The sequence below is a fragment of the Pantherophis guttatus genome, chromosome 2 (assembly GCF_059756535.1).
Source record: "Pantherophis guttatus breed Tessera chromosome 2, ASM5975653v1, whole genome shotgun sequence".
Taxonomy (NCBI): domain Eukaryota; kingdom Metazoa; phylum Chordata; class Lepidosauria; order Squamata; family Colubridae; genus Pantherophis; species Pantherophis guttatus.
Genome location: NC_142064.1, coordinates 111,786,553 through 111,805,315, shown reverse-complemented (window position 1 = coordinate 111,805,315; position 18,763 = coordinate 111,786,553). Strand labels below are relative to the sequence as shown.

The 18,763-nt window shown below is 42.7% G+C and overlaps 1 long non-coding RNA gene across 1 annotated transcript; it reads right to left on the bottom strand.

The window, feature by feature from the left end:
- Positions 1-9,916: 9,916 nt before the first annotated feature.
- LOC148115263 (uncharacterized) lies at positions 9,917-15,990 on the bottom strand. The gene is made up of 4 exons (XR_015731917.1): positions 15,936-15,990; positions 15,778-15,844; positions 11,084-11,416; positions 9,917-10,055 (listed from the first exon to the last, which is right to left on the bottom strand). It is a non-coding gene; the product is annotated as an uncharacterized LOC148115263 (long non-coding RNA).
- Between the last annotated feature and the right edge of the window lie 2,773 nt (positions 15,991-18,763).

Sequence of the window (18,763 nt, the reverse complement as noted above, 5' to 3'; positions counted from 1 at the left end):
AAAACAGAGAAGGTGGATGATGAATTGGTTATGTTACAATACAGATCAATGGAATTTGCCCTGAGATTGAGAGGTTTGAAAGAAAACAGCTATGAAAATCTAAAGGACATTTGTGCTAATGCCATAGCAGAGATACTTAAAGAAAGACCAGAAGATGTGGCATTTCAAATTGACAAAATTTACAGGGTCAATTCCTGGCTGGCAAGACAAAGGCAGTTGCCAAGAAATGTGGTGATTTATTTTACATCTAGGAGAATTAGAAATGATATTTTACAAGCTTCCTACAAGAATAAGATTCAAGTGTCTGGACAAGAGTTGGTGGTTTTGAAAGAGATCCCTCCTAAAATGCTAAGAGGTAGAAAAGACTTTGGCTTTTTGGTGAATGAACTGAGAAACCGGCAGGTGCAGTATAGATGGGATGTTCCATTTGGTTTAATAGTGACTTATGAAGGAGAAAGACATCGTTTAAATACAGTTTGGAAGGCAAAAGATTTTTATGTCAATGTTTTAAAGGCTGGATACCCACCCTCACCGGGGGGGGAGCAAAAAGCAAATGGAGATGATACAACAAGAGAAAGATGGAGGGCAGATACAAACTTATGCAGAAGTTGCAGCTGGAAGAATTAATCTGGAAGATTTATTGCAGAGTGGGGGTCCACCACCAACTCTTGAGCCACCGAAGAAGATAGAGATGCCAAGAGAACAACGACTGACAAGAGCAACTTTAAACAACAACTAATGCAACAATTCCAAGATTTAACTCAAGAAGTCCAAAAAACGGAAGCAGTGGGTGTGGCTAGGCTGAAGAGTAAGATGGAGGAGGAGGTTCAACTGATGCTTTTAAAGCTTCGAGGGCCTAAAGATGGCAAATAAATTTTTATCTTGGAATGTCAACAGTTTAAATTCTCCACAAAAAAGGAAAAAAGTATTTCACTATTTGAAGCAATTTCAGGATGATGTTATTTGTTTGCAAGAAACGCATATTAAACTTTCAGATCAAAAATATTTGATAAACTCTAGATTAGGTACACATTTTGTGGCATCAGCACCAGAGAAGAAAAATGGTTTAGTCATATATGTTAAAAGAGGACTATCGGCTAACTTGGTTGAGGCAGATGTTCAAGGAAGATATATTGCAATTGAATTAGTAACACAGAGTGGGAAAATGCTTTTAATTGGAATATACACAGCCAATCAACAGCAAGATAAATTTTTTAAATTTCTACACACTAAAATATTACAATGGGATTATAAATCTTTAATATTATTGGGTGATTGGAATGGTGTAATAGACACCCAGAAGGATAAGAAAAGTTTATCTAAGATATCTGCATGTGCTAAATTGCCTAAATCCTTTTTTGACATTTTGGAAGACTTGGAACTGAGAGATATTTGGTGGGAAAGGAATGTACTGGAAAGAGATTTTACTTTTTTTTCTGACAGACATCAATCCTTTTCTAGGATTGATTTTATATTAATTACAAATGATTTTTTTTCTAGGGTGAAGAAGACGAAGATATGTCCAAGAACTTTAACTGATCATAGTCCGGTTTGGGTGGAATTGGAACAGGAAAGGGGAGAAAGGAGGTCTTGGAGGTTAAATGAAAACTTATTTAGATATGAAGAAAATGTGAATGAGCTTAAAAAACAAATGAAAGAATTTTTTGTTAATAATATGCATAAAGATACTTCTATGGAAATGGTATGGGATGCAAGTAAGGCTTATATGAGGGGAACATTAATTTATTTGAATAAAAAATATAGACTAAAACAACAAAAGAGACGGAAAGAGATAGAGGAGAAAATAAAAAAGAAAGAACAATTACTTATAACTAATCCAGGAGATAAAAAGGTAAAAGAGACGATAAACATATTACGAGAGCAATTTAATATGTTAATGGCTGATCAAGTGGCAACTAGTTTACAATATGCTAAACATAATACATTTTGCAATGCTAATAAACCAGGAAGATGGTTGGCTTATACGATGAGGAAAAAGCAAAAATCACATACTATTGGCAAGATAGAATTTAGAGGTAAGGAGATTTATCAACAAAGTATGATTAAAAAGGCTTTTTTGGATTTCTATACAAAGTTATATGCTAGTGACCCAATTCAAGGTATAGACATAGATAGATACCTAAAGGAAGACATCCCTGAATTAACGTTAGAACAGAGGGAAAGACTGAATCAGCCAATAACTTCTGAAGAAATTATCGGAGCAATTAAACAGTTAAAAACAGGTAAAGCCCCGGGAACAGATGGACTAACAGCCGTTTATTATAAGCACCTACAGTCTGAAATGGTAGAACCACTTAAAGTTTTATTTAATAAAATTCAGTCAGGGGGAGGAGTTCCACCCTCCTGGAGAACAGCTTTTGTTTCATTAATCCCGAAGGAGGACCAAAATTGTATTAAACCAGAGAACTTTAGGCCAATTTCACTGCTGAATACTGATTATAAGGTTTTTGCTAAGATACTAGCTAATAGATTAATGCCAGTTATGCAACAAATAACTCACAATGACCAATCAGGGTTTATAAAAGGGAGACAAATGAAATATAATGTTAGACAAATTGTAAATCTATTGGAATATCTGGAAAAAAAACAACCAAGTCCCTGCAGCGTTCATATTCTTGGATGCAGAGAAAGCATTTAATCGACTAAATTGGCAATTTTTGTTTAAAATAATAGAAAAAATGCACTTTGGGGAGTATTTTACACAATCGATAAGAGCAATATAACAGGAGCAAACAGCACAAATAATAGTTAATGGAGGTTTAACAGAGGTTTTTAAAATTGAGAAAGGAACAAGGCAGGGTTGTCCCCTGTCTCCACTGTTGTTTATTTTGACTTTGGAAGTGTTGTTGAATAAGATACGTGATTCTAAAAAAGTGAAGGGAATTGTAATCAGACAGCAAGATTATAGATTAAGAGTGTTTGCAGATGACTTGGTTGTTACTTTATCTCAACCTATAGAGTCGGCTCCACATATATTGGATATAATAGGTCAATATGGAAAGGTATCGGGATTTAAAGTTAATCAACATAAGACAAAGATGATAACTAAAAATATGTCCATATCTCAAAGAGAAGATTTAGGAAGAATAATGGGGTTTGAAATAGTTAAAAAGGTTAAATACTTAGGAGTGTATATTGCAGCTTCAAATACAAAATTATTCAAAAATAATTATGAAGTCCTTTGGCAGAAAGTACAGAAGGAAATGGAGAATTGGAAAAAATTACAATTGTCCTTACTTGGAAGAATAGCAGCAATAAAAATGAATGTGTTACCCAGGTTTTTATTTTTGTTTCAAATGATACCAGTGCTTAAAAAAGATGAAAATTTGAGAGAATGGCAGAAAAGGGTTAATACTTTCATTTGGGCTGGGAAAAAACCTAGAATAAAACTGAAAATTATACAGGATGTACGTGAAAGAGGAGGTCTTAAAATGCATAATTTAAGATTGTATTATGAAGCAGCTGTTTTATCACAAATTAGTGATTGGTTTAATCTGACTGAAGGCAGAATGTTAAACTTGGAGGGTTATGATTTGTTATATGGATGGCATGCTTATTTGTTATATGATAAAAAAGTGGATAAAGTATTTAAAGCTCATATACTTAGAAATGCTTTGTTGAGGGTTTGGAAAAAGTACCAATATAAGTTAAATTAAAAGATAGCTGTATGGGCAAATCCTAGACATGCAATAGAAAATATAAGTATAGAACAAAAACAGGAGGTGATTACTTATAAAGAGCTTCTTGTTATGGAAAGGGGGGTATTATATTTGAAATCTTTAGATACATTGAGAGAAGAAGGTATAATTTACACATGGTTTCAGTATCGTCAGCTTCAAGCTAGATGGAAGGAAGACCAAAAAATTGGTCCTATGCAAAATGAGGAAAATTTGGTGAAACAGATTAGAGATCAAAGACAAATGCATATTAAAAGGTTGTATAATGCTTTATTGGAAATAGACTCAGAAACTGAATTGGTTAAAGATTGTATGATAAAATGGGCACAAAATTTTCAAGAACCAGTGATGATGGAGACATGGGAAAAGATTTGGATTAGAAATGTTAAATTTACGCAAGCGCAAAACCTAAGAGAAAATTTTTATAAAATGTTTTATAGATGGCATTTAGATCCTAAAAAATTATCATGTATGTATTCTAATGTGCAAGCTAAATGTTGGAGATGTGATTGTGATGATGCAACTTATTACCACATATGGTGGACTTGCAAAAAAATCAAAGCATTTTGGATAAAGATTTGGTGGGTGATGCAGAATATTTTGAAAAGAAGGTTGAAATTTACTCTGCAATTGTTTCTATTGGGTATAATCATGGACTGTACAGCTGTAGAAACTAAATTGATCTTGAATCTAATAACAGCAGCAAGATTGTTGATAGCGCAACACTGGAAGAAGGACTCTTTGCCTACTATTGATGTCTGGATACTGAAAGTGGCTAACCTAGCTGAAATGGCTAAAATTTCAGCATACTTGAAGGACTATAACCAAGAAAGATACATACTGGAATGGAGAAAATGGATTGATTATATTCAAAATAAGTATCAGACTAAAAAATATCAAATAGCTTATGAGTGAATGTTTAACTCTAGTAGTATTATATCCTTGAAGTATTATATTATCTATGGTGGGGTTAAGTATTTTTTTTAAGGGGGATATGACAGTTTAAAGGATAGTTAAGCAATTTAGTTTATTGTTAATTGTTAATTGAAATACCTTGTGTTTTGCTCTGGGAAGTCGGGGGGAGGGGGGTTGGGTGGGAAAAGGGGTGGGGGGAAACTGTTGTTTTTGTAAAACTTTTCAAGAAAAAATAAAAATAGAAAAAATAAAAAAAATCTGATTTAAATAAAAAAATCCGATTTAAATTTAAAAAATCCGATTTTTTTTAAATCATTGATTTTTATCCACCCTGACATGAACTATGCATGACGACATAGATTGCCCAAGAAATACACATAAAATTTTCAAAGAAGACTATCAGAGATGAAATTTACAAAAAAACAAGAGACAACCAATTAATATATAAAGGAAAAGAAGTTATAACCCTCAAACAGATACCTAGAAGGATCAGAGAGCAAAGAAGGAATTATCAATTCCTCACTGGACAATTAATAAAGTACAAAATAATGTTTCATTGGCTGATTCCTGAAGGTGTGTTAATATCCTGGCAAGACAAGAAAATAAGAGTTGACACTTTAGAGAAAGCCCAGAAATTTTATGAAAGATACAAAGTGGCAGAGGAAGAAGTGGATAGTAGAGAGGAGTTGGAAACTAAAAGTCAAGAGGAACAGCAGACAGAGGAAAAAGAATCAGACCAAGAAGGGAGAGAGAGGATAGATATAGAAGATCAAGAAAGAGAAGGAGCGAGGACAAGGAACCAAAGAGGAGTAAAACCGAAGAGAGGAACAAGGGCGACAAACAAATAACAGAATGGAACAAGAATTTAAACTAATATCCATTAATATAAATGGATTAAATTTCCCTCTTAAAAGACAGCAAACAATCTCTAAACTCCTAAAACACAACATGGACATCACATGTCTACAGGAGGTTCATATTAAAAAAGGAAAAGGTGGTATACTAGAATCTCCCAAACTAGGGAAGCCTTATCTGGCCTTGGCTGAAAAAAAAGGGGGGTATTGCAGTATATATAAAGGATTGGTTAAAACCTAAAGAGCTATACGCAGATGAAGAGGGAAGAACACTGTTAATTAAAATATTACTAAAACAAAAAAGAGTATTATTAGTTGTCATATATGCACCAAACACCAGCCAAAAGAAATATTATAGTAAACTACATAAGCAGATAGTAGAATTAGAACTGGACAATATATGTTTAATTGGGGATTTTAATGCGGTAGTAGATCCAAAAAAAGATTACAAAACAGGAAAAAAAAAAAGAAATAATCAGAGGAGAACAGTACCAGACTCATTCTTTGAAATGATTCGAGAATTGACCCTAAGAGAAAAGGAGGCGTGGACAGCATCGTGGTGGCCCAACGTTTTTCTTGGATGCTTCCAAGAAAACGTTGATATCGAAGTCATTTGGAGGGATGGTAAGCAAGAAAGGCATGTACTGGCTAATGAAGGGAAATCGCAATTCCCTGGTTAGTCAGAAGTAGCCTTTCAACCAGACGACCTAGAAAGCAGCCATTGAATGAGCCGCAACAAGGCCGGGGCAGTCACAGCAGGATCGGAGAAGCAGCAGATGTGGATTAATCTGGGTGAGAAGCTGATTTTTTGTTTTGCCTTCTGATTTGAAGTTTCTTTTTAATAAACCCTGGGAAACAACTTGAAAGAAAGTGAAGAGTTCAAAGAGAAGAGGGGAGAGCAGGGCATGTGTCAGCTCTATACCTTCAGCTGTTTAGCAGTGAAGAAAGTGGATTTAATTAATTTAATTTAATTTAATTAATTTAATTTATATGCCGCCCCTCTCCAAAGACTCAGGGCGGCTCACAATACATTTTAAAAAATCATTATAAAAAAACATTGAAAAATTAAAAACATTAAAAACTCATTCACACCATTCATAGCCGGATTGCACCAGATCAGAAGAGCAAGATCAACGGCCCTAGGCCTGCCAGAAAAGCCAGGATTGACCCAAGAGGAAGAAATGAATTGAATGAAGTAACAAAATTACTTTGGAAAACAAGAAAATAAGAACAGGAAACCTGATTGAATATTTGTAAATTCTGAATTTGTGGATTTATGCTAAGTGACTGAGTGGAAATTATTGAAAGAACTAGTTATAAAACTTTTCCTATTCCCCCCCCCTTTTTTTTCTTTACTTCTGAGTGAAAGTGGTTTGCAGCGCCATCTACAGATACAAATAAAAAGACATTGTTTCAATTAAACTAACTGAGAGGACTGGCCTTGAGATTGTGGATTGTAGGCTTGGATTGATAAGAAATAGCTGTGTCTGGCAAGAACTGCATATTGAGATAGATAGCCTTAATAGAAGTTGAAATAGTGTGCCTTTTGAAGCTTTTGAAATAGAAACAAGAACAAGACAAGTGAAGCAATATAAACAGCCTTGTTTGGAAATCTTTTTTTTTCTTCTGACTGTTCTCTTTTGTTTTTCTTTTTTTCTTTTTCTTTTCTTCCTTTTTGGTTTAGGATTTGATGATTTTTAGTGATTCCTTTTCTTTTTTCTTTCTTTTTTCTCCTGAACTATTTCCATTGATTGGACTGGGTTTTGAATTTTTTTTTTTTACTTTCCTTTTTTTTTTGGCTGGTTGGTTTTTTGAACTTTGAAGATAAACAAAAAATTGGATTAAGGTAAGAAGAACCTGAAGAATCAGAAGTCTTTGTGGTTTTTTTTTCCTTCTTCTTTTTTTCTTTCTTTTTTTTTTATTCCCCTTTGGCCTTCTGCTATGTGTTTTTGGGTGTGATGGAGCTTTTTGACTTCTATTTTTAACCAATCCATCCAACAGGGTGGATTAGATATTTGGATTATAAATTTAAATCTTATTTGGATTATAAATTCAATGGATTATAGTAGACAAGACAGGACAAGATGAAGGAGGCAACAATGCAGTTACCTCCCACAACACCAGCTTCAAGCCCTGCAGTGCAGAGGACACTGGATACCATGGCAATGCAACTGGAACTAAAAAATATGATACAGGTCTTTCATGAAGACTTTAAAGAAAGAATGGAAAAGGTAGAAGGAGAGCTTAAAGAAGTGAAGGCGATGATGGGAAAGAATGAAGAAAGAATACAGAAAGTGGAGGAAAAGGCAAATTCAACAGAAAAAAAAGTGGAGGAAATGGATAACAGACTCACAATGGTTGACAAAAACCAGGAAAAAACAATTATCTCTCTCGAAATGGACAGAGCAGAGTACTACTTAAGATTTCCCAATATAGAAGAAGAAAAGGGAGAGAATTTGGCAGAAGTGGTGGCAGAGATACTGGCGGAAGTGGTGGAGGAAACCAAGGAAAAGATATTAAATGGGATTGATAAAATATACAGAGTGCATACTTGATATGCAATGAGAAATAAATTGCCAAGAGAGGTGCATGTAAGATTTACCAGAAAAGCAATAAAAGCAAAAATATTAAAGGTAGCAAGAAATACTCCAATAAAATACAAGGATAGAGAGATTGTGGTGTTGAAACAGATACCCAGGAGAGTGAGAGACCTGAGGAGAGAATATCAATTTTTGACAAAACCTTTAATCCAAAAAGGAGTAAATTTCAGATGGTTAATACCAGAAGGAATATTGGTTTACTGGCAAGTGCAAAGACATAGACTGGACTCGATAGAGAAAGTGGAATTATTTTATGACCAATATTTGGGGCCCCAAGAAGAGCAAAGATTGAGAGAGGAAAAAGAAACTAAAGTCCAAGATGAAGCGGTGAAAGAAAAAAAAGACCAAAAAAGAGAGACGATAAAAGAACAAGAAGAAAAGGCAATAAGAGAGGGGGCAAGATCAAAAGAGCCCAGGGATCAAAGAGAGATAAGAACGACAAAATCAACAAAAACTAGTAACAAGTAAAACATGGAAGAAGAAACCAAAGCAATATCAATAAATATTAATGGTCTGAATTCGGTGATAAAAAGGAAAAGAACTCTTAATAAATTGGGGGAACTAAAAATGGACATTGTATGTCTACAAGAAATTCATATTAGAAAGCAACACAAAAAATTATTGGAGTATCCAAAATTGGGCAATTTGTTTACTACATTGACACATCAAAGTAAAAGTAAAAGAGACTAGAACCTAAACAAATATATGCTGATGAAGAAGGGAGGATTTTAATGGTGGAAGTAACAATGAACTATAAACAAATATTGTTAGTGGTGATATATGCACCAAATGACAAACAAGAAGAATTTTATGGAAAATTGCACAGGAAAATAATAAAATTTGAGTATGACAATATTTGCATAATGGGAGACTTCAATGCAACAAGGGAAGTAGATTGGGACTGTAAAATGACAAAAGTTAATAAGAAACCTAGAAAAACGCTCCCAAATGCCTTTTTCACAATGGTAAAGGAAATAGGCATCAATGATGTTTGGAGTCAGACAGTGAGGAGGCTGTGGAAGGCCCAGATGAAGACTCTGCGTCGGAGGCAGAGGTGGGCCAGGGCCATCTGGGAGCAATGCACGGACTCTGGAGCCTCCAGAGGCGGACAGCAGAGTGGCAGAGGAACAGGAAGAGCCTGATCCTAGTGCACACATGCAAAGAGCTACCAGAAGGCAAAAGCAGCTGAAGAAAAAAGGACAACTCAGGACCAAGGTCAGAAGATGATTGGCCACTCCCATAAGGCTTAAAAGAGCAGCAACAAGCCATTGTGTTCTTCGTAGAAAAGCAACGTTGATTCCCGTGCTTCTTGTCAGCGTCTCTTTAACTTTGTGGGGGGTTTGCCAAGAAAAGCCGTTGGCAGGTTGCCAAAGACATCAAAGGTTGGTGATAAGGCCGACGGACTGGTTATTAAGAATTTTGTTTTGGACTAAGCTGAGAATGAATTAATTCTCAGCTATTTTAATAAAATAAGTTTGTTGAGGACTGAATTGTGTTTGGTAATCACTACTTGGGCCTCGGTCACAACAATCCAGTGCCAGGGTAAGAGATGCACTGGCCAGAGTTTAAGTTTCTTAATTTATTCGAACTTCCTCCCTTTGCATTCCCCCCCCAAAAAAGAGCTTTGAGTTTCCTGTGGCAAAGGGGCAGAAGGAAAAAAAATCAATCTCCGCTCTCGCTGGGTCCAGAAACAGCAAGAAAAGGCAGGGAAATTTATCAGTGCCAGGCTGGCTTTTGTGCTTTTGCTTTGGCCTCAGCAGACAAAACAAATCCCTGCCTCTGTCTTCACAAGGGAGTTCCTGCAGTCGAAGAACCCCACCAACTGCAACTCCCACTCCACGAGAGGTGGAATGTCAGGGTAAATGTCTAATTCTCCCAGGCAGGGGCTGGCACCTCCCTATATCCCATCATACCCCCTTACCTCAGACTCCTCCCCTGGTATATAAAAGGGTCCTACACGTGGGCATCCAGCAGTTCCAGATGTGTGCCTGCAAAGACAAGACAGAGGTCAGTGACCTTTACCCTGAATTGGGCCTAGGAGGACTCCAGGCCTAGAATAAAGAATCAATGAAGAGATACCATTGTCTCCTGTGAGTTATTGGGTTAGATCCATCCAGCATTAACAAATTGGCAGCAGAGGATGGTTACCCATAACTCTAAAGAATGACTGAACAAGCCGTTCACTCTGATAAGAAGAGCAGAGTAAACACCAGGGCATTCACCAAGAGGATAGCTGCTCAACTGACACCCAAAGGTGCCATGCCAAGAGCCACCCCAGCTGGAAGTGGACAGGACATCGAGCCAGGCCCACTCCTCTGCAAAGAGAGACCATGGGAGGAAGCAGATGACCATGAAAGAGAAGGGCCACGAGAGGAAGACGAACTGAGAATGGCCCTGCTGAAAATGATGGAAGCGCCCATCAGCAATGGAGAGCTCATCACGAAACTCCAAGGCCTCCTAGAAACCCATGGAGCAGCGATGAGCACCCAAGAAGACGCCAGCCCGGTAAGGGAAAGGGAGAGGGATTCCCTCGCAGAGGCCCCAGACATAGAGGGGCTCAGTTTCGCGCCAATTTCCCGGTGGCCATCTTGGAATGGCCAGCAACCAATGGGAAGCCGGGATTTGAATCCAATGGCGGGAAACAGCTAAGGCCCCAAAACAAAAGGGGGGCATCCAGAAAACAACTGCAATAGACAAGTCCAAGTAAATCAGAACTTGCCTAGCGTGCTCGAGATAGAAAAAGCAATGGAGACTCTAGCAGCAGCCTTTGGCTCCGCATTCAAGCCTCCTGCACCAACCACAAGCTGCAAGGAAAACCTCGAGGGCCAAGAAGGCACCAGAGTGACCACCGGCTTCGAGACACCAACCCTATCACTACCAAAGGGGGCAATGTGCTTCTACGACAAACAAGAAACCCCGACCGCCTATGGAGCAGAACAAAGGCAGGACTCGAACTCACCACCCACCTCACTAACTACGAGGGATCCAAGAGAAGAGAGACGTGCCAGCTACCTACCTGCTCTGCGACCTCTGCCAGGCTTCTCCAACCGACCAGGGGCCAGCACATCCGGATCAGGACCAGCCATTGCCACCGCCGCTGCCGCTGCGCCACCGATCCTCGAAAGTCCTTGACTTACGACCGTTTCGATCCCAAGCCTCCAGCCATTTTTCGCCGGGGACTACACAGCCCAGCAGCGACTTCCAGGGTCCCACGATGCATCCCGACCCACCAGGGGTGAGTCAAGGGCTCCACCAGCAGGCCTAGGCCTAGGCCTGAGAACTGCAGCCATGAGCTCCCCTCCAGACGGCCTCCAGCATGAAATGGGCCTTGCACATGCTCAGACGCCACCTGCAGGAAGAGAAGGGATGAACATAGAGATAAGTCAGAACATAGAGACAAGTCAGTACAGAATAGCCATTCCCATGCCATATTGTGAGTTCCCTCACTCACAAAACTATGGACAGCTACCCTCTGTAAGTAACCATTCTAACAATTCTGGGGCTTTAGCTGTCAACTTTCCCAAACTGCAAATAGATGGAAAAAATCTTCTAGAGTGGAGTCAACAGCTGCAGATAGTTTTTATGAAAGAAAACTTACTTTTCCTAATATCAGATCCACCCCAGAAACCCTGGACTTTTGAAATTGACTGTAACCACCACAGGGCTTTTTGTATTTTGTTAACCAGTATTTCTCCAACTTTGTACCCAAGCATAGGGAATCACATGACAGTGCATGAAGTGATACAAAAACTTCATAACCTTTTTTACAGCAGAAGTAGAGCAACCACAACTAGGATTTCCAGAGAATTCCATTCTGCCAGACTTAGACCAGGGGTCCCCATGAGTGAACACCTGTTAAAACTTAACGCAACCAGGACTGAATTAATGCATAGGGGTAAAGCAATCACTGAGGAGAGTATGATGAGTATAGTCATAAACTCTTTAGATAGTAGCTGGGACAACTTTGTGATGCAATTGGACAGTCTCAGTCTAGAACACTTAACATTAGACACACTCACTAACCGCCTTATTGCAGAGGATAATTTAAGGAGGGACCGCCACATGTCAAGAAGGGACCCCAGACCCACCAAAAGGGTTGAGTTCCAGGACAGGGGAAAGGTTGCCCCAGAGTGTTTTTCCTGTGGGTCCAGGAATCATTTAAGGAGGGATTGCCCCAGAGGTGATAGGGACAGGGGATATAGAGAGAGACGGTCACCAGACCGCAGACATTTCAGGGAATGGGGACGTGGGTGGTCACCCAACCCTAAAAAAAGCAGTGAACGCAGGGATGCTTCCAGAGATAGCAACCCAGGGACCATGTACGGCTTCAGGCATGGTAAAGCAGACCCCAAGCAGGGGACAGATGAGAACATGTGGCTTCTGGATTCAGGAGCCACTAATCATACAACACACAACCCCAATCTATTCACCTCCCTCGTAGAGACAGATTTCAAGATCAGAATGGCTAACAGAGCACAGCCAAGGTCATAGGGAGAGGGAATGTACATATACCAGGGGTTGGGAAAATAGAGGGGGTACTGTACGTGCCAGAAATACCCCACAATGTCTTAGCCATCGCAAAGCTCACAACAGACACAGACACAGAGGTAACATTCAAGGAAGGCAGGGTACAGATACTCAACCAAGGAAAAAGGGTTGGCAAGGTAACCACACATGATGGATTACCGTACTTTACACCCAGTGAGAACAGCGAGGGAAGTATAAACACAAGCATCACCCATGACCAGGGGGAAGACACTGAAACTAGAGGGGGACCCCAGGAGGAAACAAACACTGTGTCACCAGGCAAAAACAAGGTATCCGTGGGAAAACCCATCCACGACAATTGTGCCCACCTCCTCCACAGAAGGCTAGGACATATCAGTTTCCGGGTTGTAGAAAAAATGCTAGGATGTACAGAGGGTTTGAAAGTAAAGGACTGCAAAAATTATTTGGAGTGTTCAGTGTGTAAATCTTCAAAAATTAAGGTCAAAGCGAGGCCCAAAAGGTCAGAGCGCACAACTGACCACCCATTTCAGCTAGTACACATGGATTTAGTGGGACCACTGAGACCTTCCATTGGACACAGGAAAAGGTTTTTCTTAACCATAGTAGATGACTACAGCAGGTATGGCTATGTGTACTCTCTCAAGCATAAAAATGAGACATTCCAAAGGTTCAAAGACTTTTATAAAAGGGTGGAACTACAACATGGGGCGAAAATCAAACAGATAATGACTGACCGGGGCACAGAATTCATGGCCAAGGACTTTGCAAAATGGTTAAGGGAGAGGGGCATATTGCATTTTAGCTCCACCCCTTTTCCCCATTCCAGAATGGGGTTTCAGAATGAAAAAATGGATTGCTCCAAACGATGATGAGGTGTGTTTTGGAGGACGCTGGAATGAGCCAATCATTCTGGTCAGAGGCACTACACTATTCAAATTACACACTAAACAGGTTGTGGTCAAGCTCAATCAATAAAACCCCATACGAACTAATGTACAATAGAAAACCCAACCTAGCCCACCTACACGTATTTGGTGCCCCAGCTGACGTCCACATTCCCCGACAGCTAAGGAAGAAGGGAGAAAAGGTGTCAAAAAGACTAAGGTTCGTGGGCTATGAGCCTGGGACAAAGGGATTCAGATTTGTGGACTGCAATAACAAATTCATTGTGTCCAGGTCTGCGGAATTCCATGAGCACTCGAATTGGTCAAAGCTCCACTGCAATGACATTTTCCTTGGCAGAGACATGCAACCACATAACCAAAGCGACAAAGAACTGACCACCAGGGGGCCAGAGGAAACTGAAACAGACAGACCCAAACACCAAGAACTGAAAGCCGAGGAGTGGAAAGAAGGACACCCCACACTGAACCTAGATAGCCTCACTGAAAAAGAAGCCGAATGCCTGCATGAAGCAGATACGCCTCCAGACAGACCAACTAGATCCAGTAGGAACAAGTTACCAAAGAGACTAGAGGACTAGGTCATGTCCATACACACAGAGCATTTCACACCCAGTTCCTACAAAGAGATACTCGGCCTCCCCCAGGAAGAGAGGGAAAGGTGGAAGAAAGCCATGGAAAAGGAGATGGAGAGCCTCCGAGAACTACAGGTATACTCGCCAGCTCAAGCACCTGAGAACAAAAAGCCAATTGGGACGAAGTGGGTGTTCAAAGTCAAAACACTCGAAGACAACAAAACGCTCTACAAAGCGAGGTTGGTCGCACAAGGCTTCGCCCAAAGGTACCCGGAAGACTACACGGACACCTACTCCCCCACAATCAGGGCTGAGAGTGTCAAGAGTGCCCTAGTAATTGCCACCATCCTAGGGCTGGAAGTATTCCAATTCGACGTGCAAACCGCATATCTACACGCAGAATTGGATAAGGAGATCTATGTTAAGGCCCCACCAGGATACAACGATGGAAAGGACAACACATGGCTCCTGAACAAAAGTTTATATGGACTCAAACAGTCTGGCAAGAGGTGGTACGACTGTCTAGCCAAAGCTCTCAACACCGTGGGCTTCAAAGCCACCTCTGCAGACAAATGTTTTTTCACAAAGAGACAGGGAGGAGCATTCGAAGATGTTCTTGTGTATGTGGATGATATATTGTACATAGGGAAGCAAAGGGCCAAATGTGATAAATTTGCCACCGAGTTAGGAAATCATTTCTCTCTGAAGTCACTAGGGAAGATAGACAAGTACCTAGGGATGCAAGTGATTAAAACTGACAAGGGCTTCCGGATCTCACAAAGAGAGAAAATCATGGAACTGTTATCCAAATGCAACATATCGGGGGCAAAACCCTGCGAGACACCCATGCAACCGGACTTCATAAGGAGCATGTACAATGAAGCTGAACCCTTCGTTGACAACAAGCTGTACAGGTCAACAATAGGCTCGCTACTCTACATCGCCAACTGGACGAGGCCTGACATCGCTCTGGCCATCAATCTACTGTCCAGACACGTGAGCAAGCCCACTGTCCTGCACTGGGATGCCATAAAAAGACTGCTCATGTACCTGAAACACAGTGCCAATGCCCAGCTGTGCCTCGAACCAGACCTGTCTGAGAAACCCAAGTTAATCTGCTATGCAGACACTGACTGGGCCGGGGATTCCAAAAGCAGAAAAAGCACTTCCGGGTACGTAGTCTTCTTAAACAATTGCCCTATACATTGGTATACGGGAAAACAGAAGCTGGTGGCCACTTCTACCACCGAAGCCAAATTCGTCTGCTTATCAAAAGCCGCAAATAACCTAGTGTAGTTTGATGATTTACTTACTGACATCTGGGCCGAACCAACTTACCCCATAGTCATACATGAAGACAACAAGGCAGCTATAGAAATATCAAAAGCAGATGCCGTGGGACAGAGATCAAGGCACATAGACATAAAATACAAACACGTTAGGCAATTCTCAGAAATGGGGTTCATTAAAGCCATATACTGTGACACTGAACAACAAACAGCAGACATACTTACAAAGCCACTACCTCAAAAGCAACACGCATATCTCACATCAAAAATATGTGTATATATGTAGATCATGTGTTTTATGTACCTAACATGTATGTTCACGGATATCATATGTCCACCGTTAATTAGACATTTAGAGGGGGATTTGTCAGGGTAAATGTCTAATTCTCCCAGGCAGGGGCTGGCACCTCCCTATATCCCATCATAACCCCTTACCTCAGACTCCTCCCCTGGTATATAAAAGGGTCCTACACGTGGGCATCCAGCAGTTCCAGATGTGTGCCTGCAAAGACAAGACAGAGATCAGTGACCTTTACCCTGAATTGGGTCTAGGAGGACTCCAGGCCTAGAATAAAGAATCAATGAAGAGATACCATTGTCTCCTGTGAGTTATTGGGTTAGATCCATCCAGCATTAACATGGAAGGAGCCTGATGATCCTCTCTGTCCCATGCCCCCCTAAAATCCCCTCTCCACGTTCTGCTTGGTCTTGCACCCAGCACTTGAACTAAACAGGTGCCTCCGTTGGACTGGCCTGAAGCGAAAGTAGCCCGGCTGCTTCGCCTCTCCATGGGCACAAAGGCGGCGGAATGAAGTCTGTCTGAACTCCTGGAGTGGCCAGAGCCCTTGTATGCCAGAGAGAGGAAGTGTCTTCATCCGCTTAATCCTCCGGGAAGGGAACCCGTCTTTCTCTTCAGCTTCTCAGGCTCAAGGTGTCCAAGGAGCAAAAGGTCCACAGGTAGCTTGGGGAGAAGAGGAGTGAGAGCAGGCAGGCCTGCAAGGGGCGGGGGTGGTTGAACTTGCCCAGCGCAGCATTCCTGAATGGGAAAGGCCAGCTGGCCATCATGAATGGAGAGAGATCCCTTCCCTCAACTCTAACTCACCGGCAGGCCTTTCCCCTATTTTAAAAGAAGCAAAAACTGGTGAACCATCTCGTGATCACCCTTGAGCATCACATTGTTATCAATACATGGAAGTGGAGGTGGAGGTGGGAGGCAGGAGGAGACGAAGCCTTTCCTTGTCACGATTTCTTGGAAGAAAAGTAAAGGCGATGAAAGGGACCCCTGGAAGCCTTAAGAAAGGAAGAGCAGCAAGGCAAGAGAGAGATCCTTCCTGGGTTCCCCAATATTTTTCCGGAGCCTTGCTTTAAAGGCACCCAGGTGATCAAGGCTCTCGGGAAGACATGGAGGCCAGAAAGGAGCAGAATAACAAGGGAGGGAGGGAACACGGTCTTTGGATCATGAGACCGACCCAAAGCAGCAGCAGCAACAGGGCGAGGGGCAGGAGCTACCGGCTGGGGGTGAGGGCAGTTCTCACACTACTGCTTCTGGCCGGGAAGCTGGAGGAGAACCGCTGCCACCCCCTTGCCAACCCCTTCTACCAAGGGAGTGCAGCTGCTTCCCAGCCAGCATGTCTCTTACCCTGGCACCAGATAGAGGTTCCTCCGGTGTGGACTCAGCTCCTGTACAGCCCCTGCTGCTGTTGCTCTTCAGGGGCACCCGAGCTGGCCAGGCACTCCGGACTGTGGAGGTGCATTGGTGCCATGGGCTGGAGGGCTGGGGCCGCGCAAGAAGCCCACTTGGGGAGGGAGGGAAGCAGGGGTGAAATCTAAATTTTTTTGCTACCGGTTCTGTGGGCATGGCTTGGTGGGTGTGGCTTGGTAGTCATGTGACTGGGTAGGCATGGCAAATTTGATGTCACTCACTGTTAGAGCCAGGAGCTGCACATTCTGAAGCACATTCTGCCTTTCTGAAACCTCCAACACTTTGAGTTTCCCTCTGGCTTGATTGCCTCGGAGCCTTCTCTTGCTCTACTCTCCATCCCGGAGGGCTGCACATCCCTCCCCGCCAATCCTCCGTACAAACTGCCCGCCCAATTTCTGCAAAGGCAGAGCCTCCCCCTTGCAGGGTGATCCAAAGAGGGGAGGGAGATGCTGCAGAAAAACCCGCCTTCCACCTGGGCCTCCTCCTGCAGCCAAACGTGCCCAGCTGTGCGTGCTCTTTCCCCAAATGGACTGTACATGGGGCGCTTGGAGAGCGAGTGAGCAAAAGAGCTCTCCAACCTCTATTTGTGTGTGTGTGAGAGAGGGAGGGAGGGATCTGAAGCCGAGGCACCCAAACTTTTGGCAGTGGTGGGGGCGGCTTCTGAGCAGCCCTGAGTCAGCCAGCTCTACCTGACCTACTCCCTGAGTCTCGCCATTCTCCTCGTCCCCCCTTGACCCCACTCAAGCAGCAGCAGGCTCTGCGAGACAACAGGGACTCTCATTTTTCCCACAGTGCAGCATACGCTTGCTATCTCTGCTTGTCTGCTTGCAAGCAATGATCTTCTCTGTTTCTCTCAGGATGCTGGTGCAGGCACCATGGATGCATAGCTTGTCGGGGCTGAGCAGGGAAGCCACTGTCATGCCATTCCCCCTCGCTTCCTCAGGTGCAAAGCCGAGGCCGTGCGCTTCCTCACCGGGCTGGCCACCGGCAAAGAGCCATGCGCCCAACAGCCGCTCAATGCCCCGTGCACAGCATCGCCCAGCCGCCGGTGGGGACAGAGCAGCCAGCCCAGCTTGGGCTTGGGCTGGCTGGCTGGAGCAGAACTGAAGCTGAGACCCCTGCGCCAACATTCACTGGCAAGCAGAACTTTAGTTGGGCCATTCAAGCTGCCACTGCAGGGCCAGCTGCCTAGTGCAAAACCTCGCGGTTTTTCTCTTCCGAGTCCTCAGCGTCATTTTACCTGCTTAACCAATGGCGGAGTCTGCAGGAATCATTCCTGCCCCTGGGCTGACTGCTCCGTCCCCACCGGCGGCTGGGCTATGTTGCACGCAGGGCATTGAGCGGCAGTGGTGGCCCCTTCCAAGCGCAGTGCACGGAGACAGCGGGCAAGGCGGCCATGGCGCACCTGTTGACCGGGCAACCAGGCAGATGGGAGTGGAGCCACCAGAGATGATTGCTACCAGTTCTCCGAACCACCAGCCGTCATTGCTACTGGATCAGCCGAGCCAGTCCAAACCAGGAGCATATCACCCCTGGAGGGAAGCCCAGGCCCGCCTGTCCTGGCTGACAGCTCTCCCCTAGGAAGAGACCACCGGGATCCCTTCTCTGCATCTTTGTGCACGTGAGCTGGTCTTTGTGCATGCCTGTGTGCCAGATACCAGACCAGGTGGCCAGCATGCATGTGTGCGCATGGATACACATGTGCTCCGGGCAGCTACT